The sequence below is a fragment of the Ailuropoda melanoleuca genome, chromosome 7 (assembly GCF_002007445.2).
Source record: "Ailuropoda melanoleuca isolate Jingjing chromosome 7, ASM200744v2, whole genome shotgun sequence".
NCBI classification, from domain to species: domain Eukaryota; kingdom Metazoa; phylum Chordata; class Mammalia; order Carnivora; family Ursidae; genus Ailuropoda; species Ailuropoda melanoleuca.
In genome coordinates this window covers 123,607,886-123,632,589 of record NC_048224.1, presented here as the reverse complement: position 1 = coordinate 123,632,589, position 24,704 = coordinate 123,607,886, and the positions used below count along the sequence as shown (strand labels likewise).

The following is a 24,704-nucleotide window of genomic DNA, read 5'->3' as shown; positions in this document are numbered from 1 at the left end:
ACTCATGATACAATGTGTATGTATCTCAAATCATCTTGTTGTATACTTTATATGTACAGGCAATTTTATTTATCAACTATACAACAATAAAGCTGGAAAAGATATTTGATCGAACTAAGTTAAATTGATCTAGACATTTAAACAATTTTCTCCTAGTCAACATAAAAGGGCTTATGAGAAGAGCCCTGAAGAGTTATTTAATAACTTGTATTTATTTTTCATGCTTTCAAATATTAGCATGAGTTGACTTTTGGTGCTCTTCTATATAATTACCTATTTTGATGTGACCTGTGTTGTTTTGATTCAAGACAGATGTGCAGAAAGCCCAGCACTAAGAAGAGAGGAGCAGTATTAGAAGAAACATTATACAATAAAAATACCCATTGAACAACAAGATCATGGTCAAATAGATAACAAAGCCTATTTGAAAGGATTCATCTAACATAGACCGTGACAAACACAAGTGCTCCAACAATAAGCTCAGTGAGGAAATAAAATGGTGAGAAGGCAGCATAGGTGACTAGCATCTGTTTCAGAGTGCAACATGCATATTATTGAGTCTGCAATCAGATCACGGTTGAGACCTTTACCGTGAATCCTGAATTGGTGGAGGAGACTCAGTTGTCGGTGTTTTGTGAACAGAAAGAAGAGGAAGGGAATTCAGGAGAAAAGTTTGGGGGAATCGTGGAATGCCATGACTGCAGTTCTAATAGACAACCAGGAAATTGGCAATGGGATGGAACCAAGGCAGAAAGTGAGGACATTTAGTCGAAGGTTCTGTTCAGAAAAGTTAAATTTGGGGCGCCTGGGTGGCACAGCGGTTAAGCGTCTGCCTTCGGCTCAGGGCGAGATCCCGGCATTGTGGAATCGAGCCCCACATCAGGCTCCTCCGCTATGAGCCTGCTTCTTCCTCTCCCACTCCCCCTGCTTGTGTTCCCTCTCTCGCTGGCTGTCTCTTTCTCTGTCAAATAAATAAATATAATCTTAAAAAAAAAAAAGTTAAATTTGTTTTTAGCATATGTACCAACTGTAATACCAGCACTCACAATTTCTTTAAGTAGAGTCTTCAGACTTCCAACGCATGGGATAATGATGAATGAGGTTTTTCCCTAGCACACAAAAACTGCCTTCTAGCTGTATGGCCTGCCTCCAGTTTAACAAATTTTACAGAAGTGGAAGAATTTCACTGAATCACGACAGACTTAATTACCTTGTACTGTAGTTACTTTTTTGTAAGAATGAAATCGATTATGGGATTTGGCAAGCAGTTTTTAGAAAATTAACTATTTATTCGAATTGGAGAATAACACAGTCGCTATAATAGCAAAATCTCATGAATTATTTCTTTGCTCACTAACAATCTCCTGATATCTAAGAGGAAAAAAATGTCTTTCATGCTTTCAAAATAAAAAGAACCAAGGTCTGATCTGAAATGTAGGGCACAAAGGGGCAGAAATGAAATTTAATTTTATAGAATGCTGGAAAAAAATGGACCTTTGTGAATAAGAGAATATTGCTTCAGTCTTCAGGGATTAAAAACAACAGGAGAAAATTGTAGCACAATGTGTAAATGCCAAAATGCTTTCTTGCTGCACTTAACTAATGATTCTCAAGGTTTCAACTAAATCATCTCATTTGAAAGGGCAAAAGAAAAGGAATACTCCTTCATTCTCTTCTAAGTCCTGGCACAGATGGCAGAAAAAAAATCTCTCCAGTGCTACTGAAGGCTGAAAACAGCTTTACAATAACAGAGCATCATTAGAGCTAACTAGGACCTGTAAGAGATTTCATAACCAGATTCACACATTTACTCAGCTAACTTGGAGAGAGAAAAGTTCAAAGTCCTGGCTGTGATATTTACTTGTAAACTTTGGGTGAGTCACATAACTCCACAAATCCCCACTTCTTCATATTGACATAAAAGAATATTAATTCCATGTACCTCCAGAGTTTTGTAAGGATGAACTGAAATATGCTACATATATTATTATTTATGCCTTCATAGGCACAAAAATGTAATTGTTGACTTTCTGTAGGTATCAGTCCCCTGTGTGACATGACAATTCACATTATTGAAGGAGAACCTATAAAAAATGTGATATTCTTTTTCTTTCATTTCTAAGCCAAGGTAGGAAATTCAATATTTTACTTCAGACCAAAAAAACAGTCATCTTCCCAAATCATGCCTGTTTCTTAATTTTCAGCTGATCAGGAGAGGGTGATGAAGGACTCAGTGGCTAAGGAAGGAAAAAGAGGAAAAGAGCTGAGAGAAGACAACTGTACCCCTGTGTGTAGGTTCCTGTGCGCGTGTGCACGCACGCGTGCATGTGCATGTGGCTGGATGTGTGTGTGCATGTGGCTGGGTGGGTGGGGGATCTTGGAGTAAGTTGCATGTTGTGTTAAAGACTTGGGGCAGAAATACGGAGATCTCCGGGTCACCCTGTAAGCCCCAGAAGTTGGTCACCGCTGTGCTGATAGGGAATGGTCCTGCATGACTCTGTCACCCTTGTTCCTGGTTCTTCCCTCTTTGTCTGCTCCCAGAACACTCGGGGTTCAGGCAGTTGTGTGTCATATTCATGGCTGGCTATTTGATGCCTAGCCCGGTGTCCATACATACTGGCCATCCTTAAATGTGAAACTTAAATGAGTCAAGCTGAACCTGCCCATTTTTCTGAATCTTTTTTGTTGGCTTTGCTTCCTCGACTCATTTTTCCAATTCACTCTGTACATTGACACCAAAGTAGCTGCTTAAAGTGCACAAATTCATCATGACAACACATGGCTAAAAATCCAACTCACATGGTAGGCTTCTAGGCTTTTCACTATCTATCTACAGCCTGCTTTTCTGAACAGATTTCTCACACTCTTCTCATAAGCTATGCTCTTTGTTCATCCTGGGGTTACTTGCAATTTTAAGAATACTGCATGGCCTTCTATTCCTCTGGATATTTGCACGTGATATGCTTTCTATAGGAGTATCCTTCACCCTCATCAATGAGAATCAGCTCTTCATTTTAGATTTTCTTCAGACATCTCCCGATAATTTTTCTCACTTTACTGTTTTCATGACACATGCTAGAAACTATGTGGCATGCTCGCCACCACTTTCCCCTCCCGTGTTAAAGGCAAACGCTGATACTTCCTCCCAGTGTCTTCACTGGGTGCAGGCTCAGAAGGGGTTTTAGCACCCACTACCAGTTAACGAGCACTGGCATGTACACTACGTTTGCCAGCAGGCCCACGACACTGCACCACTCATAGGATACAAAGTACACTATATTCTGTATAAATGGTGACCCCGGGCAGTGTGCAACACAGGGACCCTCTTTTCTATCCATGTCCTCTCACTTGGCTGTAATTCATTCCACTCCATTGTATATACCTGCATCCTTGCTTATCTTCCCATCTAGACTGTGAGCTTCTTGAAGGCAAGCATGTTTGTACTCCCGACACTAACAACAGTGCAGGGATGACAAACACATATGTATTGATTGATTGATTGATTGATTGAACGAATGAGTGCAAACAATTTAAACGTAATGTTGTCTGTGTTACTATGCTTGGATCCAAATAGGCTCCCTTGGATCCAAAAAGGCTAATGGAAAAATATAAGAAACTACGCAAAGTCCATTACAGGCTTATTTTTTTAAAGCCTGTACAAGACAAAAACACAAAGTAAGAGCTTTAGTATGCAAAACAGTGCCCCCATGCATCCTACTGATCAAGGGCCTCTGTGAGGCAGTGAGATATTCACTAATATTTCCCAGGGGTGAGTGAAGCACATCCTTAAACCACTAATAAAGAGCAGGAATACTTGTGTTGAAAGACAAGGCCTTAGTGGTAGAGAAGAAACCATGTGCTTTTCTGGCGGGTAGGAATTCCTCAAGGAATTCCTCAAGCAATTCTTAAGGAGAGATCTAAGACCCCACAGTGGAAGAGCAAAGAATTCCACTTGCAGGAGATATTAAAAAAAAAAAAAAAGTAATTACGAGAATCATACGGATATAAGATTCTCTTCTTTTAAAATCAGGTGGATAAAAATATACTTTCTGAATAGAAACGCAGTTTTTAATAAGTTTCACAAATATAAAGATGCTGGTATCATTTGGACGTAGCAACGGATTCTCGTGTTCACATGACGGATGTAATAACGTATCTGTGTGAAGACAGAGAACACAAGAAGTCCAAACCCTCTCATCTCACACCCGGACTTCTGTGATAGCTTCCCAGCTGGACTCCTTCCTTCCTCCTTTGACCCAGCAGGTAAGAGGCGGCTCAGACAGCTGCCAGAATGATCCTTTTACAACCTAAATCAGAACCTGCAATTTCTCTCCTCTGAGCCCCCCATCGGCCCCTCTGCCCTTGAGAGTAAAAACAGACCATGGCCTACGAGGCTGTGCACCCACAGGTCTCTGCCCCCTTCTCACCTTCGTTCTCTTGGTCTCACTGCTCTGTACTGGCCTTCTTGCTCTTTCTCAAACTTGCCAAGCATAAATCCCCATCAGAGGCGTATGCCTGCCCTTTTCTCTGTTTCGAAGCTCTTCTTTTAGCAGTCCACCGGATCCATTCCCTCACTTCAATCACCACCCTTCCTCGTGGAGGCCTTTCCTGCCTGAGCACCTCCTGCAACTCTTGCTCCTGTTTTGATTTCGTAGCATTTTCTCAGCATTTATTGCATGAGATATATTACACACGCATTCACTGCTGTGTTTACGGTCTGTCTCCCCACCCAAGAATATATATTCCATATGAGCAGAAACTTAGCATGATACCCTGCTGACAGTACGCCCCATACCAAGAACAATGTCAGGCGTGTGGTCCTTGCTCAATAAATATTTGCTAAAGTTCACAAAATATGTATAATTGATTGTGCTGATAGTTGCACAACTCTGTGAATATATCAAACAGCATTAAATAATAATCTTCATATGGATGACTTCTATGCCAGGTGAGTGAATTTTATCTCAATAAAGCAATTATGAAAAAAACAATAAGTAAAGCAAAACCTGAAGAGGATTACATACTTTGTTAGTTATCCAATTGCTTCAAGATTTTCATAGTAATAAAGGGGCTGTTAGTTATAAATGATGTATCTTTAAAGTAAATTGTGTATCAGTGGTGTTCATCAGCCCAATTGCTTCAGGCTACACTCTAAAATTCAACCACAGAAGTTGATTTGCATGTGACATTTGAAAATTATCATTTGAAATATCTATACATTTGTTAAAGACTACTAAAGGAACTTTAAAAGGTAAACTACATTTTTAAGATATTTTAATGTTACGGAGCTTGGTTTGCAGGGAGAGGCAGTGGGGAGAATTACACCACAAACTGTTTGATTCAGAAAAACCTAATTGTCGTACATTTACAGTTAGCTGGAAATGTAATCGCAAAACCAATTTAACATCATTATTTACCAGATGTGACATTTTTTAGAGGTAATTTTCCTTAGTAAACATCACCTAGAAATCTGTATCAGTTTGGAAATGAAATAATTGTTTGGCTTTTATTTAGCCACACATCGAAGCAGGGCTGTGGGTGCTGGAGCGTCTCCTCTGAAATGCTCATTCTTCTAGGCTCCATCCTGAGGGGAGCTAGGCTACCTAAAATAGCCTCATGAGAGCTAAGTGCCAGGTCACCAGAGATAAATTACCTCTTCCGTGTTCGCATTTCACATGCAGAACAGCAAATTTCTGAATCGCAAACCTCAAAATTAGGCTACATTGTCAGGCTTTGAGACTATGTGAAAGGCTTTATAATCTATAATCATTGCTTGTATTGTCCTTCCTATGAAATACTGAAGAGATATGGTATTATTAATTCTCACAGCTAACTCGGAGAGAGAAAAGTTCAAAGTCCTGGCTGTGATACTTACATGTAAACTTTAAGTGAGTCACGTAACTCCACGAATCCCCACTTCTTCATATTGACATAAAAGAATATTAATTCCATGTACCTCTCAACACGAAACTGATTTTACATTCCACATGTTGCTACCTCAGGCCACATTTGTTGTAACAATTTTATATAAATAATATATATTATATAATTTCTATTTCTTTTGATTTACATACGGCATTTCCTCCTTGAACATACTGTCCTTAACAAGGGCTTCGCGAAGCTGTCGCCTTTCGAATGTATTACTACTTTAAATATTTATCTACTTATTTACATGGCTATCTCCCCTGTGGACTGTGTGCTCCTGAGGTCTGGACTCTCTGCCTTAATCATCTTTACGTCCCAAGGATTTAATATAGATGTTCAGAGTAAAAGACCTGCTGGAGAAAATAACCTTCATTCTCTACCCCTGTGTTTCTTCACCTGTTATGAAAGGAGTCCATTGAGTAAGTGATCTTATATTTACACATATGACTTGGATGTTAGGACAGGTAACTAACTTGCCCTTCTTTTCCCAGTCTACATTGTTAACCCTGCTCTCTTCTCCAAAAAACCAATCCATGTAAATGACAGCAATAGGCTCCTTTGTTTCCAGCTTCTAGTTGGGTTTGGCCATAGGGAACCCCAGGCAGGTTTTAGAAATGGAAGGAAATAAGTCCAGCACATTTTCATCTGGATCCATTCCTGTCTTATAACCTCAAGCTGAATGTGCCCTTCAAGCAAAGCTGACCAACTCCTCTCAAGACTCTTTTCTTAGGACCATCTCATTCTAGGTTCCAGAGACCCCGCTACTAGCCTATTCAGTCCTAGATATTATAATGGCTCTGCAATCACCAGCATGGGATATTGCACTAATCCCCGTGTTTTCCTACATCCTACCCTTACCTTTGTAAATAGGTCCTTAATAAATTTTCTCTAGTTACCCTTATTTGCATATGACTTCTGTTTCCTGATGGTACACTGACTGACATAGGCATTATGGGGTTACCACTCATAATATCAAGATAGATTTGGTTATTTCTGTATATATGCATGTGTGTATTTTACATGCTTTATATATATATGTGTGTGTGTGCGTGTGTGTGTGTGAGGTTTCATTTCTTATATCATACTATGCACAATTATTAAAATATCAAATGCCATTTCTGATGACACAAAAGCTACTTCAGTGTGTAACTTAATAGACTGACTTGAGAGATTAACACCCATAGCTCCTACAATGGATAATGATTCTTTAATGACATTTTCCAGTCTTTGAAAAACATCATTAGGTTTTATACTTGTATTTTGCCTGAAATTTTGCTCAAAATGGCCACTTTCTATTTTTTTTAAAGTCTAATTGACATATAATAGACTATTAGTTTCAGGTGTACATCATAGTGATTTGATATTTTTATACATTATGAAATGATCCCCACAATGTCTAGTCACCATACAAAATCATTACAGTATTATTGACTATATGCCCCAGTGCTGTACATTACATCCCTGTGATTTATTTATTTTATAACTGGAAGTTTGTATTTCTTAATCCCATTTACCTATTTTTGCCTGTCTCTCCCCACCTCTCCCATCTGGTAACCAACAGTTTATTTCCTCTACCTATGAGTTGGTTTCTGTTTTGAGTTTTTGATTCTACATATAAGTGAAATCATGTGGTATTTGACTTTCTCTGTATGACTTTTTTTACCTAGCCTAAGTAAAATTGACCCTCTAGGACCATCTCATATTATCACACATGGCAAGAGTTTATTCTTTTTCATGGCTGAATAATAGTCCATTATATGTATGTGTGTATACATAATACATAGACACACACACCCCATCTTCTTTATCTATTCATCTGTTGGTGGACATGGCTGTCGGGCCATTCCACTCGTGAGATATACTTTTTCATGCTTTAATGTTTAACTTGTTGACCTTCCTTCAATTTAAATTTCTCTGATTTGCCCATAGCATTTTCTCCTTGAGCATACTGTCCTTAAAAAGGGTTGCACACAGCAGTTACACTTCCACTTAAAAATGTATAGTTATCCAAAGTGAATAATGAAAGTGACAGAGGTCTCTTTCACCTCTATAATAAATTCCTGTCCTTCAAATATGGAGAAAGTTGTTGGAATGTGTGCTTGCTTTATTATTTGAGAATATTCAATTCTGTTATAAAAGATAAATAAACAGGAGTAATGAAGCTTGTAAGAATGTTAAACACAGATAGTGAGAAAGGTAGTAGCTTATCAGAGAGAAACAAATCTCATAGTATGTGTAAAGTATAGGTATGGATAAGCAAGTAGCTTATGATATATAGAATTCAAAAGAGATGTTGGAGAAAGGAAGATTATGATTTATAAGATGTGTTAATAAAACAAATGTGATACATGATGAGAGTATTTCTTCTAGAAAGCTGGGATAAAAAGACCAAATGATAATGTTTGAGTCTCTCAGCTTAGTTATTTTAACCCTAAGTTGGCTGCCCTTTTGTAGCACACAGAAGAGTCTTATTTTGGCCCCACATAGGCTCTAAGAAATGCAGATACAACCATGCCTGTTCAGCAGGCTACCTAGTGATATGCGGCTAGGAATGCTTGCCTGATTCTCACAAGTATAGCAAGTACCTTCTGTTGCCCCAGATTATCATGTATTAGCCATTTTTTTTAAAGATTTTATTTATTTATTTGCCAGAGAGAGAGAGACAGCCAGCGAGAGAGGGAACACAAGCAGGGGTAGTGGGAGAGGAAGAAGCAGGCTCCCAGCGGAGGAGCCTGATGTGGGGCTCGATCCCAGAACCCTGGGATCACTCCCTGACCCGAAGGCAGACGCCTAATGACTGAGCCACCCAGGTGCCCCATGTATTAGCCATTTTTATACACACATCAAGTCTAGGGTTGAAAATTACATCATCCAGGGTAAAGGTGATGAGACAGAGCCAGAGACAAAGGGAGAACTAGTAAATGTTGCTAACTTAGCATCTAGAACTCAGGGAGTGTGGATCTTCTACCTGCTTGTATGCTATCCTACCTCAATTCTTTCCTTTGACCTCTCACCATGCATTTAAAATTGCCTTGATATCTGTGTGAAGGGAAAATTTTGACTACAAGCCTTTCTGTTTCATGACCTCTGAGATCGCTTTCCTGCAAGTGTTCTGGGATGCTACTATTACACCTAGGTAACTTTCCACACAACAGTTGTACTTACCTGAATATAGGTTGCATGCTATTAGTTTTATTCAGAATTACCACAAAATTTTAGTCCTTATATATGAATTTTTGGGGGGTTATCACCTACTGTGACCATATGATGTATTTGCAAGGTGACTGGCTGTTGACATTCACCCATGTGTCTCTCAAGCCCCTAACTAGGACCCATGTTCTCTTCTAAACCAAGTCTGTATGCTGACACCATCTTATTTAATTAAAACAGTTCTCAAATTTGGTTTCCCTTTAGGATTACCTCTGGAGTTTGAAAGAATAAAGATGTTAAGCTTTCACCCCAAAGATAATTGATATAATTGATCTGAGATGTGACCTACGCACCAAAATTTTAAAAGTTCCCCAAATAAATCTAACACAGAAGGTTTGGGGACTACTGCATCTAACCAATTGATATAATAACGTTTAGTTTCTTTGGGCTGTTTTTAAGCACAGCAAAGAGAAAAAGTGATAAATGACGTTCAAAAAATTCACTTTCCTAAAATGTGTTGTTAGGTTGTAGAGTGGTTAATAAAATGACCCTGGGGAAGATTGCATACCTCGCCAGTCTAGAGTTCAGGCTCTGAGGTTCAAAATTCATTTGGACCCCACTTGCAGCTAGGCACCAGCTTTTGGGAGTTTTTGGTCCTTTTTAAATATTTGGGGGTAACTGTAGGGGTTTTGTGGCCGAAAAGGACTTTCAGGAAAGCAACAATGATTTCACCCATTTCCTGCTCAGTTAGATCCCATTTTGTTGACTTGATCCAGCATCTTGGGCTAAGAGAATACTAGGAACAAGAGACTCCTTCTCTGACTCTTCTTATCCAGACAGAGTTGTCTGTTTTCAATATTCTCTGGGGTTAACACAGATAAGGGTTGCCTGCCATTATCCTGTTACCTTACCTTGCTCTCCATAGGCCCGATTATAGTATCTACAATAGAAGATAAGAAGCCTTGTTCATCTCTACTAAAAAGGACAGATGAATCCAGGCGTCCATGGTCAATCTTACCATAAGACAATTCATGGTTTTTCACAGCATTACTATATTTATAATCATCAGCATTTTCAAGGTAACTTTTGTTGCTACAGCATTATCTGTCCTTTATTGGCTACCAAGGGCACATTATTTATAAAATCTTGCAAAATATTCAAGCTGTATACATAGATGACATCATTTTGAATGAAAAATGACTCACAAAGCTATTTTCTTTATTCTCAAGGCATTGGTGTTCCTTGTTCCCTTTTCCTTGTACCCAGACCCAATTCCTATGTTGTTCCTTCCCGTGTTTCTTATGCTATTTTTTTTTCCTGTCAACTTGTTCTGACATGCTTCTAGGTAACTTTCATTCACTGCTTTTTACAATGAGATTTTGTAGTTTTTGACTTATAGAATATTAATTAAATTAATAAAAAGGAAAATGTTTAAACTCAGGAATTCAAAGAGCATTCAAATTCATTATACTTTTATCTTTTTATCATCTGAAATAAGAATCTTTGTTAGCTAGGCAGGGTAACTTAATAAAAGCCACATGATTTTGAGGGCAAATTCTAAATTGGGGCTTGAATCCTTGTTTAGTTAGTCTATGACCTTGAGGAAGTCCTTTATATATCTGCAGACCAAGGCTAATAATACCAACTTTTCAAGGTCGTTGGCATGTATATACACACATATGCATATACATGCATACATCTATATATCTCTATCTCTATCTGTCTATCCATCTATCTATCTATCTATCTATCTATCTATCTATCTATCTAGTACTTGGAACACATTAGTGCTCCAAAATGGTAGTTCCTAATAGCTTGCCAACTCTGGGCTGAAATAAGATTGATGACCTGGGTGATAGGTCGGTAGAAACACAGGTCTTGTCAATTATTTTCCAGACATACCTTCACAGTTATTCTAAGTAAAGGGCATCAAAATCTCACAAGAGCAGCATTCAAAAGAGAAGAGTGGCAGGTAGAACATAATGTAGCCATGTGACTTTCCCCATGACTGACGACTAAGAGTAGGTGATTCTTAACAAATTTTTAACATTGCAGATGAAATGATACAGCCTACTATACCAGAATCTTGCTAGTTCAAATTTACTGTGTCTGATCCATTTTATTTTGAGGTTTACCTCACTTCAGTTTTGTAAGTATTTATTGCAGTGAGGGGTACAAAAGAAAATTAAGATATGTTCTTGACTTCATTGAATTTGTAACCTCAATATGATGATAGATGTATGTAGTTGAAGGAGTTTAGATATTGCTACAAGATGGTTATGATTACAAGTTGATGATTGATAAAGATACAGATAAAGTCTTTGAAGAAAGAGATCAATGTGGATTGGAATTATTCAAGAAGTTTTACTAGGAGACATGAGGATTGAACTGGCCTTAATATATTTAGGGGTTAAGGGATGGGGGGTATTTTCTGATATCAAATGATTTGAACTGTGGTTTCCTATCACATAGGGATTCATTAAATTATATTTTACTTGCTCTAATTTTTCATAGAGTTGCAGGGTTATTCATTTTTAATGCCTAATTTTCAGGCTCGGACATCAAAGGGAGATAGTTCAGGAATGTTCTGTTGCCTTAGTGCTGAGCACCTTTCTTGGCGGAAGAGCCACACAGCTTCTCATTTGTAAAACTTCATGCATTTACAGGGAACTTATTGCAGTAGCAAGGTACAAAAATTCTTTCAATTTAAATTATCTTCAAACTGAGAACTAAACTTTAAAATGTCTTAATGAAGAAAAACCCATGTGACCACCCAGTCTATTCCTAGGTGCTGTCTGCCTTCCAATGCCCTCTTCCCATTTACATATCTAATTCTTCACTGGCAGAAACAGATCACTGCATGATTTTTGCTGGAGGAAAGAAATGATAGGAGGTTTTTGTAAAGCACACTTATGTCTCTGAAGGTTTGAAGTTAAAAATTAATGTTATAAGGGGAACTGATTTTATACTTATTCTGACTGAAATTAAAATGAATATTGGATATTTCTAAAGGGATCTTGTGAAACAATACTGGTGGAAAAATTAAGAACTTAATATATACACACATATACACACCTTGGTGGCTGAAATGGCATGGGGGGGCGGTGAAGCTGAGTAAGCTGTCAAACCCGTCAGTCTTGATTGGGTTTCATTTTAAGTGCTTTTGGTTCTGCTCCATTCTATCTGGGGAATGCATACTCTATGTGCCATGGAACTGAAATTAAATCTCCTTTCTTAGAGTTGAACGCTTTTTCTTCAATCTAGCCTGAATCTGGATACCAGGGCAAGATTGAAGATAGACTGGAGTTCAATATTAAATACTACTTTAAAACTTTCAATGCAGATTGAGAACAGTTAGCTTCCGTTCCAGTCAAAAGAAACAAAATGAGATAAATACAGAGTAGTACAAAGAAAAGGATGGGGCTAGGGGTTATATGAGCAGCTCAGAGATTTTGGAGGACTTCTGAAAGACAGGAAGTTAATGGGATTCTATTTTTGTTAATTTCCTAGGGCTGCCATAACAAATTACCACACACTTGGTGATTTAAAGCCCATGAAATGTTTCCTCTCACAGTTCTGGAGGCCAGATGTCCGAAATCAAGGTGTTGGCAGGACCATGTTTCCTCCCAAGGCTCTAGGGGAGAATCCATATCTGCTTTTTCCAGTTTCTGGTGGCTAAAGGCAATCCTTGATTTGTGGCTGCTCAACCCCAGTCCCTGCCTCCATCTTCACATGGCCTTCTTCATATGTGTCTCTGTCGCAAATCTCCCTTTCTCTTATTAAAAAGAAACAGTAACTAGATTTAGGGACTGGGTACATCCATGATAGTCTTCTGTTGAGATCCTAAACTTAATAACATCTGCAAAGACCCTCTTTTAAAAAAGATCACATTCATACTTACTGGGAGTTAAGATCTGAACATATCTTTTTTTTGGGAGGGGGAGTATTGCAGTTTTACAGAATAAAACAGAATAGAGGAACCAACTGTCCAAAACTTGTAAGAGAGATATGAGCAGTCGTAATGAAGGTGGGAACCAATTTTCAGGACCAAACTTCAAGGGGTTCCAAGCTCCATGTGAGCAAACGAGTAGAGCAAGAATGGAAATGTCAGAGAAATTGGGGAAATTATGGAAGCTCTATGAATGCTCAGCTACATCCTTCTTTCCATCTCCCCTATTTCTTCCCTTCTCCTTTCCATTTTAAGAACAACAAAACAAAAACTAGCATCAATGACTTTCACTTCTGGTCTTCCTGCCAGTGAAGAGCAAAAAATTATACTGTCAGGTAATCAAGATTCTTTCTGAGCAGGGTTAGTCTTTTGGGTCATAGTCAAACTGGTATTTTAGGGGGATCTCGGCTGCTCCTCTTCTGTCTGACTTCGAGTGGTATTGACACACCTGTCCATATACAGTGTTCAGAGCCAAACTTCCTATTCAGAAGAAAGCCCTATTGTTGGAAGAAATCATCCACAACTGAAACAAAACCTCACATAAGCTACTCTATACACATGAAAAAGAACAGAAAACCATGGGTCATCAGACACACAAAGAAAAGCCAATATCATGGAAGAGAAAGATCAAGATTTTTCTGATAACTCATATTAATTATGATAATTTGCAATACATATATAGCTTCTCATCTGCTCCTCTCTCATTTTTGGAAATGGATGAAACTCACCCCCTCTGAAATGAAGGCTCCCTCCGAAATGATGTACACAACAGCATACTGCATGTTTTCTCAAGGGAATGTTTAGGGTTGGAGGTGTCTCCCAAACTCGGTAGACATAAGATTAAACAGAGATGGGGAAAGAGCCTGAGATTTGGGATCAAAAGAAGGAAAAAAAAAAAAGAGGAAGTATTGCAATCATCACCAACTATGTGGCTTTTGGCAATTTGCTTACTGCTCTGAACTTCTTTTTCCACAATGGTAAAAACTGAGATAATATTTGAACTCAGTACTTGCTGTGGCTGTTGTAAAGATCAGCTTTCACAATGTAGGTGAAAGTGCTTTACAAATTATCCAAATAGACATGCTATAAAAACAATATTGGGAGACATAATTACAGATTATAAATTTTAATTCAGATACTCTTTTTAAAAATAGTTGCTGGAGGGGAAGAGAATGGGCAGATGGGGTAACTGGGTGATGGGCATTAAGGAGGACACTTGATGTAATGAGCACTGGGTGTTATATGCAACTGATGAATCATTAAATTCTATTCCGCTAACTAATAATACAGTATATGTTTAGTAAATTGAATTTTAAAAAAGAATTTAAAAAAAATATCTGCTATGTTCTATGATGATTTTACATGGTTTTTCTACTATATTCATTTTTGGGGGTTAATTTTACCTTTTTCCATATCCAAACATATCATGGGATGCTTATGCATTAGTTAATTGAAAGTTAATTATACTGAGTAAGGAAAACAAATCTTTATATAGAAATAAGACAATTTTTTAATAGATAACTAAATAATATTTGCTAAAAGCTTTCAAGTTGAATGTTCTTTATTATATGTTATTAAAAGATTTTGGAAAAAACAAGTGGAGGTCTGCATGCCCAAGGAAATTATTAATTTTTAAAGATTTTCTTTTTAAGTAATACCTACACCCAAAAAGGGCTCAAACTCACAACCCCAAGATCAAGAGTTGCATGTTTTACCAACTGAGCCAGCCAGGTGCCCTCTAAGGAAATAATAACAATTATTATTATGTGAGAGATAGTGAGAGAGAGCATGAGCAGGGGGTCAGGTAGAGGGTGAGGGATAAGCAGTCTCCCCACTGAGAAGGAAGCCCCATGCTGGACTCGAACCCAGGACCTAGAGATTATGCCCTGAGCTGAAGTCAGATGCTTAACTGACTGAGCCAGCTGGGTGTCTCCCAAAGAAATTATTTTTTACGAGAACTCAGTAAAACAAAAAGAAGAAAAAAATGTTTCAAATCACAATTGGCTTGGTCAGAATAAATTTCAAAATGTTACTTTGTAATTGATAGTTATCTACACTGAATTATTTCTTTCTAGTTTGGCAACTATTTTCAAATTGTACCTGAATTTCCTACAAAATGATAGAAAATATGTGCTCTAAGCTGCACTAACTCTTGGGATTTAAAATATGGGTTTTATCATTTCAGTTTTTGCTTGCAATTTTATAGTTTACTCTGATTTTGCTCTTCTTTTATGATTTCCAAATATTACCTACATCAAGCTTGTATAAAACATTGTCTTTCTTTAAACACATATGGTGAAAATCATTCAAGCAGATGGCGAGCCACAGTCATTGGTAACAGAGGATCAAGTGTCGGCTCAGTGGCTGCTGAAATGGAGTCCAATTTAATAGCTCAAATGAGGACAAGAATTAAATTGGAAATTGCAGGCTGAAATATTCTGCATTTGATCATAAAGAGATTATAGGAAGGAAAGAACACAGTATAACAGCCTGTATTTTAAAAGGAACCAGACTTCTGATAGTTCCATGTTTTATCAGTTCATAATCAAAGTAAGCAATACAGGTCCATTTCTAAACCACCAATATATTTGTGATTTATTTTTTAGAAGAGGCCATTTTTTTACGGATTTCAACACGACATTAAAATTCTGTTTCTTGACATTTAGAACCATGGGGTATTTGACTTGCAAAACAGAATTTAGTTTTATTTTGTTGGATGTTAGAGGGGTGTTGCGTGATGTTTCTATCCTGTCCTCTGCACACTCTAGTTAGGTGTTCAGATGTTTGTGATACTTCCTCTGCTATTCCCAAGCTCCCAAGATCAGTGGCAGGCAATTTTAGCACAAATAAGCTTTCTAGGATGAGGCAAGATTGGGGTTGGTGAGGGGTTCTTATTTGAATAAACATAATATGCACTAACTATATAACTTGTTAAATTAGATCCTGTTGTTTCCTCCAAGTGTGCAACATGAGACATGAGGGGTCATTTGGTGAAGTTTCAAATATCCTGGAGTAGAACGATTAAAATAAGTCAGTCTCTTTAAGCCTCAATTTCCTCCTTTGCAAATGGGGTTCATAATAGTACTTACAGAAAGACATTATAAGGAATCACTGAGACAAGGAATATGAGATGTATAGATATGTCTGACCTAGAGAGAGAGCTGAGCTTAGTAAGAGTACACCTTTTGAATCCAAATCCTGGCCCCAAGACTTGCTTGTTGTTGACTTTGGGCCAGCTACTTAACATGTTTTTTGATTTCCTCAATTATAACATGGAATTAATAATAACACCTCATTCACAGACTTATAATAAGGACTAGATGAATTGATGTTTATAAAGCACTCCATACAGGGCCAACACTTAGTGTTTGCTAATGAAATAATACAGTCATAAGCATACCAACATGAGTTATTATCATGTATTTATCCAAAACAAGTGGAATATAGCTGGTAAAACTTAAAAATCATCATATTAATACATTTTGAAATTTGGGAACCTAAATAAAGATACAACAAGCTGAACTAAATATTCTATTAACACAAATATATATATATATATATATATTTTTTAAAGATTTTATTTATTTATTCGACAGAGATAGAGACAGCCAGCGAGAGAGGGAACACAAGCAGGAGGAGTGGGAGAGGAAGAAGCAGGCTCATAGCAGAGGAGCCTGATGTGGGGCTCGATCCCATAACACCAGGATCACGCCCTGAGCCGAAGGCAGACGCTTAACCGCTGTGCCACCCAGGCGCCCCAACACAAATATATTTTAAACAAGTCAAGCTAGGGTGATCTTTGTCAAAATTTGACACTGAAAAAAATTATTTTTCCATGCTGACCAATACTGCAACCAGTTGTCATTATCTGTTTTAATTTTGTTTAGTTTTGGGCAAAGAATATTTCATTCTAAGCATAATTTGTGAACTATAAAACAAAAATGCTTACAACTGTCTCATGGTATTTTTTTTTTAAGATTTTTTATTTATTTGACAGAGGGAGAGAGAGCCCAATCATGGAGAGCAGCAGGCAGAGGGAGAAGGAGAAGCAGGCTCCCCGCTGAGCAGGGAGCCCGATGCTGAACTTGATCCTAGGACGCTGGGATCATGACCTGAGCCAAAGGCAGATGCTTAACTGACTGAGCCACCCAGGCTCCCTGTTTCATGGTATTTTTAAATTGCACTCACAGATATATAAAAAGATGCTCAACATCACCAATCATTAGGAAAATGCAAACTAAAACCACAATGAGATATTACCTCACACTTGTTTAAATGGCTACTGTGAAAAAGACAAGAGATAAAATGCTGGGGGATATGGAGAGAAAGGGGAACACCTGCGTGCTGTTGGTGGGATTGTAAATTGGTGTAGCCACTAAGGAAAAGATTATGGAGGTCCCTCAGAAAATTAAAAATGGAACCATCATATGAACCAGCAATTCTGCTTCTGGGAATATATCTGAAGGGATAAAAACACTGTGTCGATGAGATATTTGCAACCCCCACGTTTAGAGCAGCATTATCTATAAGAGCCAAGACATGGAAATAACCTAAGTGCCCATTGATCAATGAAAGGATAAAGAAGTTTTGGTATATCTATACGCAACAGAATGACATTCAGCCATAAAAAGGAAGAAACCTTGCCATATTGACAGCACAGATAGATTTGAAGGCATTATATTAAGTGAAGAAAGAGAAAGGCAAATACCATACAATCTCAATTTTATGTAGAATCAAAGGGGAAAAAACAAAAAACAAACTCTAGAAAGAGATCAGAGTTGCGGTTACCAAAAGTGGGAAGGGGAGGGGAATTGGATAAAGGTGGTCAAAAGGTATAAACTTCTTGTTATATGATAAATAAGTCTAGGTGATGTAATGTACAAATAATGACTACTTTAACACTGCTATATGGTATATTTGCAAGCTGTTAAGAAAGTAAGTCCTAAGGGTTCTCTCTCTCTCTCTCTTTTTTTTTTTTTTTTTGTATCTATATGAGATGCTGGATGTTAACTTACTGTGGTCATCATTTCACAATATATGTAAGTCAAATCATTATGCTACACCTTAAACTTATACACTGCTCAACGTCAATTATATCTTAAAACTGGGGAAAATGAGTAAAATTACTAAAGCAAATTGGCTGATTTTTTTTCCAGTTTTGATTATAATAGATATAGGCAAACCATTATTTGCACTGGTAATAAATAGTAGTAGGAACTTAAATATTTCTTTTTCAACTTCTGTTTCTTTTATGATCATTTTTATAAATTAGTTGGATCACAGTAAAGCTGGGAAAATATTGGTCGGACTGAATTATGAAACACCAAGAAGCTAGTGCATTAGTTTTATATTTCTGCCCATAACAAACTATTGAAAAACTTCACGGCTTAAAACAGTAGTGAGTATTTCACATTCTGTAAGTCACAGTTCCAACTCAGGCCTCACTGGGCTAAAATCAAGCCATCAACAGTGATGTGCTTCTTCTGTAGGATCTAAGGAAAAAATTCATTTCCTTCCTTTCCATCCTCTAGAGGCTGCCTCCCATGTCTTGGGTCCTGGACCCTTTCCTCCAGCGCTGGACACCTCATGGTATCACTATGACACCAACTCTTCTTCCTCTCTAAGACTACTAGTGACCCTGTGGTTGCACTGAGCCCACCCAGTTAATTAGAAATATCACCCTATTTTAACATCAGTTGATTCACAACATTAATTTCATCTGCAACATTAATTCCTCTTTGTCACATAACCTAACACGTTCATAGTTTCTAGAAATAGGTCATGGACATCTTTGGGGAGGAATCGTTATTCTGTCCATGACAGTCAGCAACCATAACCAGCCTATGAAATTTTGCATCTAACTGGGTCATTACAGTATCGAGTATGTGATAAAGATAAATTCCATTCACCTAAAAATGCTGAAGATTAGTGTAAAGATGATGGGTTTTCTGTCCAAGAGTTGAAACAGATGATGCAAAAAAAAATCTTTTAAACATCATCAAATCTGGAGGAAATTTTGGCCTAGGGAAATTTTTAGCACTAGGAACAAGATTAAAAGGATTGATTTTCACACAGCCTTTAAGGCAATGACAGTGTCCATTATGTGTGAATATGTGATGTGGGCAAAGACCTCCTTATCCTTTCAAATAAAAGGCAGCTAAGTATCAAAGTTTTATAAACTTCTATGACAGCTGTCTTTGCAGATGGTATCAAAGACTTCCCAAAAGTTCTGCTAATATAGTGGATCTTAAAGATCAATCACGGAGAATTTCATGTGTCATCAAATGTGTTATATATTATAGCCTCTGGGTAGGCTAGAATTTACCACAATGATTTAGGTAATAGTAAAGTAATAGTTAAAAAGCAAAAGATATTCCTTTACAAATAAAGTCTGAATATAGGAGAATAAATTTGACAAATATGGTAACTTCTTTGATATTATTTACATTTTATTGTATCATGACAGTTGTTTTCAATTTGGTTTTTCTGATGCACTTTTCCATCATCAATGCAACTGAAGAATAAATTCTTTGTAGGGTCTTAGAAGCAGTACACATTGGACATTTATGAATGTTTATTTACTCTGTTACCACAGAAAACCAAACTATAGCCAGTTTATCATGAAAATTAAGGGAAAGTTGAAATTCTTACTTGGAGTACAAGTCTATTTGTTTGCTAATGGTGCCAGAATGACTTTAAAATGCATTAGCCTTTTCAAAGGCTATGATCAATAGTTTTGAAACTTTCAATTCTCTTGGGTCCCTTAAAACACATGGGTCATGATGTAATCAATTGGCAGCATCAGCTTATTTTCAATATTCTTCTATTCAGCCTCCTAGTCTATAGTCTGTATCCTTGATTCTTTCACTCCAAAGAAAATCAAAAGGGGATTTGAGAAATTAGAAGTGACTTTCTTTTAAATTAAGTTCTATATGCCTCTAAACATTTTGATTTTTTTTTTTAAGATTTTATTTGTTTATTTGACAGAGAGAGAGACAGCTAGCGAGAGAGGGAGCACAAGCAGGGGGAGTGGGAGAGGAAGAAGCAGGCTCATAGCAGAGGAGCCTGATGTGGGGCTCGAACCCATAACGCCGGGATCACGCCCTGAGCTGAAGGCAGACGCTTAACCGCTGTGCCACCCAGGCGCCCCTAAACATTTTGATTTTAACTCATAAGATGGATGCTGATTTCTAAGTTGATAACCACCCACTGATTCTGAACATAGGATCATCTTCCTGATCGATTGTTATTAAATTCTGCCTGGAAAATCAGTTTTTCTATAGCAAATAGGAACCTTAGCTGTCTGAGGTGGAGTAAACCATTCCCATGGATTTAACAGTTAAACTAGATTAAATGATGACATGTCCCACACTCAAGCAAAATCTCCACTCTCATTAATTGTATAATTTAATTAAATTATTACGTGGTTGTGAATGGAAATACATTTCACTTATTACAAAAAAATTTTATTGAATACTCTGGAAAGTCTATTAAGGTTTAGTCACTAAAAAGATTATGTCAAAGCGGGGATATAGAGACAACTCTAACAAAAGGGTTAAAATCTACACTCAGGTTGCTTTAAAAGCAATCTTTAAAAAAAAAATAAAAAACCAACTTGAAAGAAAAATATTTTTTAATATAAGTTAGAGGAAGTGAAACTCCAATCAATTAGCAGACCCATTCTGAGGGAGGAAAAAAAAAAGAAGAACATGGTTTAATCAAATGTTTGGCAAATAAATGTGTATTTCTATATATTTAATTGAAAAAAATTCTTCTGAAGAGTTTTTAGAGCTCTTAGTTTATGAGATAGGAAGACTTCACAGGAAGTTATTAACCCTTTCTTTTAATTACTTTTGTAACCCAGAAGCACAGAGAATGCCGGTTCATAACTCTTCGTTTTTTGTTTTTGTTTTTGAGAAAGAGAGAACCTGCGAGTGTGAACAACTGGATGGGGTGAGGGGCAGAGGGAGAGAGAGAATCTTAAGCAGGATTCAAGCTCAGCATGGAGCTGGACCCCGAGATCCTGACCTGAGCCGAAATCAAGAGTTGGATGCTTAACTGACTGAGCTGCCCAGGTGCCCCGGGTTCACCACTCTGCAGCACTGAAAATGAACCATGTATTTGATAGTATCATCCATTGGAAGAACTATGGCCTTAAAGTTCGTTTGGCTACTTTCCATTTGTGTGACCCTGGACAAAGTTCTTAACCACCTAAATTCATTCCCTTTATATTAAAAATAGAACTTATAATACTAATCTTCAAGATCCCAAATAAGCAAATATATGTAAAACTGCCTGGCACATAGTAGTCATTAAATAAATATTAGTTTTCCCTTACTTAACTGGAATTATATATAAACTGTTTTAGATGACTTATATAGAACTGTGTTGATTTTCTTCAAAATCTATTTTCCTTTAAAGTTTTGTCCATAAAACTGAATATTATAGCAACGAGTTAATTTGTGAATATTCAATATGCATTTGTAGACTCCACAATGTTTTATGAATCATAAAAAAAAGAAATAAGTGCATTTCCACCTTAACTGAAATACCCTTTTTCTTGCTTAACTGTGAATATAAGAATACTATAAGAGGTGTCATATCTTTTATAACTGGATATTTAATGCAAATCTCCCCTTGATTTGCCTGGTATAAATTTTACCTGATTGTCTCCTAAAACTTTCTGAGTAGGATGGGGAAAGAATAAAAACTTTAATTTGGATTTAAACCAATTTGATCAGAAGTAAATTCACCTCAAAATAATAATGTTGTCCACAATGCATTAAAACAGACACAACACACAATCTATTTAGTATCTGAAATTTCACTAGCCCAGTAAATAAAAATGTAATAAAAAGCTCTAATTGTGTAATTTCATTACCTACAACACTGATGACTAAGATATACTCTTGTTCCCATGATGGATACTGACAAATCCTATTAACACAAGGGAAGAATAAGCTGCTTTGGATTTTCCTTTACCTGAAAAAACATGGAATTATTATCTCTTATGTCACCATTTAAACACTAGCACCTGTACAGCATCTTTTTGCTTATATGTTTAAAGCATATTTTATATGATAAATGCTTTTACTAAAAAAATACCTTGAGAGAATATTCATTCCTCAATATTTAGCAATAACATGATAAAAATACAAGACTTTTCTATAGTTCGAGTGTATCTCAATCTCTCTTATTTTCATTTTTTAGTAATAAAGTGTATAGTAGTCAGGTGTAATGGAAAATTGATGGATAATTAAATGCATAATGAAAAAGATCATCCAAAACTTCTCTTCATGCAGGTAAATTTCTAGATCCAAAAGAGAAATGTTACATTAATGGATGAAAATGTTTAGGATATAGTAAGACTATAATAACACTAACTAAACAATTCTAAAATAAAATGGCAGTAAGAGAAAAACTTATCTCCTATTACCATAATCATTAAGACACAGAAGTAGATAGCATCATTATTATAAGGAACTTAATCCTATTTACCACTTCAGATTGAATCATAAGTTTTGAGCAGAAGAAGAGACCTAAAATATGGTTATCCTGTATCTTACTTTACCATTATGCAAATGCTAATTTTGCTATTTTAGTTAACTCAGGCTATTACTAAGCACTGGATTTTACAGAGTGGACCGTCTTTCTAAAACAGAGAGTCATGCTTTCTTTGCACAAGTCAAAGAGACAATGCATTGATCAGGCATTTTTTCAACATAAAATTATTCCTACAAGTTAAATTTAAGCAGAAAACTACATGTAAGTAAATGTGATAAATTCAAATAAAAGAAATTGGTGTTTGCCAGGTCTTTTTATGCTTAGCCGTTTATTATTTCTCTTCTAAAAACCATTAGATAAAAAGCTGAGAGAGAAAAAGTCAAAGTAAAAGAGACTTTTATGGGGCGGAGCTCTTTTGTAAATAATACACACTATAATAAGATCCTTTTTTTTTTCTTTTACATGAGAAGTTTACATGGAAGTTATAATTCTAAAATGCTAAGAGATATAGGTTCGGTAGATAAAACACAGCAACAGAAAGTTAACTGCTCAAACCTCACTTTATTCTTATTACCTGTGGGCTAGGACTTTAAGGGTTTAAGGCTGCTATAAAAAAATGATATGGATTGGTACCTGCCCATCAACAAACTGGGGTGGGGGTATTTGGTATTTAAAGATCTTTTCCTTTTTTCCTGGAGCATACCAGTATTTTTGAATTGGTCATCAATAAACGGTCTCATATTTTGACACATCATTTGCATTCTTCCACCATTCTATAGTCAATAATCTGATGGTGTACCAGTCAGACACATCTTTTGCTGTCACACAGAAGCCGTTCTGAGACTACTGTTTAAGCAATCTCTCATGGCATAAATATTGTGATTTTTAAATACAGTGCTACTTTTAGCAGATTAAAAAAAACAAGCCAATGAAGGCTGTTACTGCTTCTGAAAACTTCATCCACTTTTATATAATCTGAGAAGAGTTATCTGAAACTATTTCAGTCCCTTGGTCTTGAACCTACCACCTGTACCTATGACAAAGCAAAGATTATTTCCCCTATTAAAGAAATAACAAGGCAAAACAGAAGAGGAGCCCACATGGGGGTCTCTTCCTTGTGTTTGAGGAGGCCAAAGCTTTCTGGTTGCTAAAGCACAAAGTTTCAGAGTTCGAGGAAGCACGTAGAAACCACAGACCCATCTCCTACTGCTTACAGAAAATGACGGTAGCAAGATGATTCCTTGCTACCTGAGTGCCCGTGGCTTCCACTTCACCCCCAGAACTGGGCATGGGTGAGCTGGAGGGTGTGTACGTGAGATGAACGAGCACCAAGAGGAATGCTCCTGGAGAGAACATAGTGAAAGCAGGACCCAAACTTCCTGCCTAGATTCTGACATCTTGAGGGAGTGCCACATGGAGGGAAGAAGTGTGCCAGGGAGGGGAGTTTGCAGGAGTGAATGGAAAATTCATGAGAGTTTTCTGGGACTTGGGGAGTCACCAACAGCTGGAGCACTGGTGAGAAGATGGGAAGGAATCTCAAGTATTTGTTAGTGTTCGGATCTTATTTTAAATGTTCTTTGAAGTCATGGCTGAGAATTAAATTTCTTTCTGAATTCCTATTAGAGGATGATACTGCTCTTTTTATTTTTTTTAAAGACTTACTTATTTTAGAGAATGAGAGAGAAAAAGAGGGAGGGAGAGAGAGAGTGGGGTGAGGAGAGGCAGAGGGAGAAAGAGTCCCAAGCAGACTCTACACTGAGCGTGGAGCTCGAAGTAGGGCTCAATCCCACCATCCTGAGATCATGGCCTGAGCCAAAACCAAGAGTCAGCCACTTCACCAACTGTGACTCCCAGGTGTCCCCTAATACTGCTTTGTTTAAACCTTGCAACACATCAGGAACTAAATCAAGTGGGACTCTAGGATCAATAGTGTATAGTCATAAGAAGAAAGAGATACTAGGAAGGAGAAGATACCTGTCTAATGAGTTGGTCTCATTGGTCGCTCTGGCCAATTAGAATAATGTCATTCATCCAGGGCACTTTTCCTTCCTTTCTAATCATCCCCAGTTCATCTCCTATAAGTTATGCTCAGCAGCAGAGACTGACTCACTAACATGTATAAACACAGCTGCCGTCCTGCCATAGGAATTCCAGACCTTCTCTTTCCTTATAAACT

At 37.2% G+C, this 24,704-nt stretch overlaps 1 protein-coding gene across 1 annotated transcript in view; it reads right to left on the bottom strand.

Moving 5' to 3' along the window:
* The window catches only part of GPC5 (glypican 5), a 1,313,037-nt gene that overhangs the window by 308,771 nt on the left and 979,562 nt on the right, over positions 1 to 24,704 (bottom strand). The gene's annotated exons all lie outside the window — the stretch shown is intronic.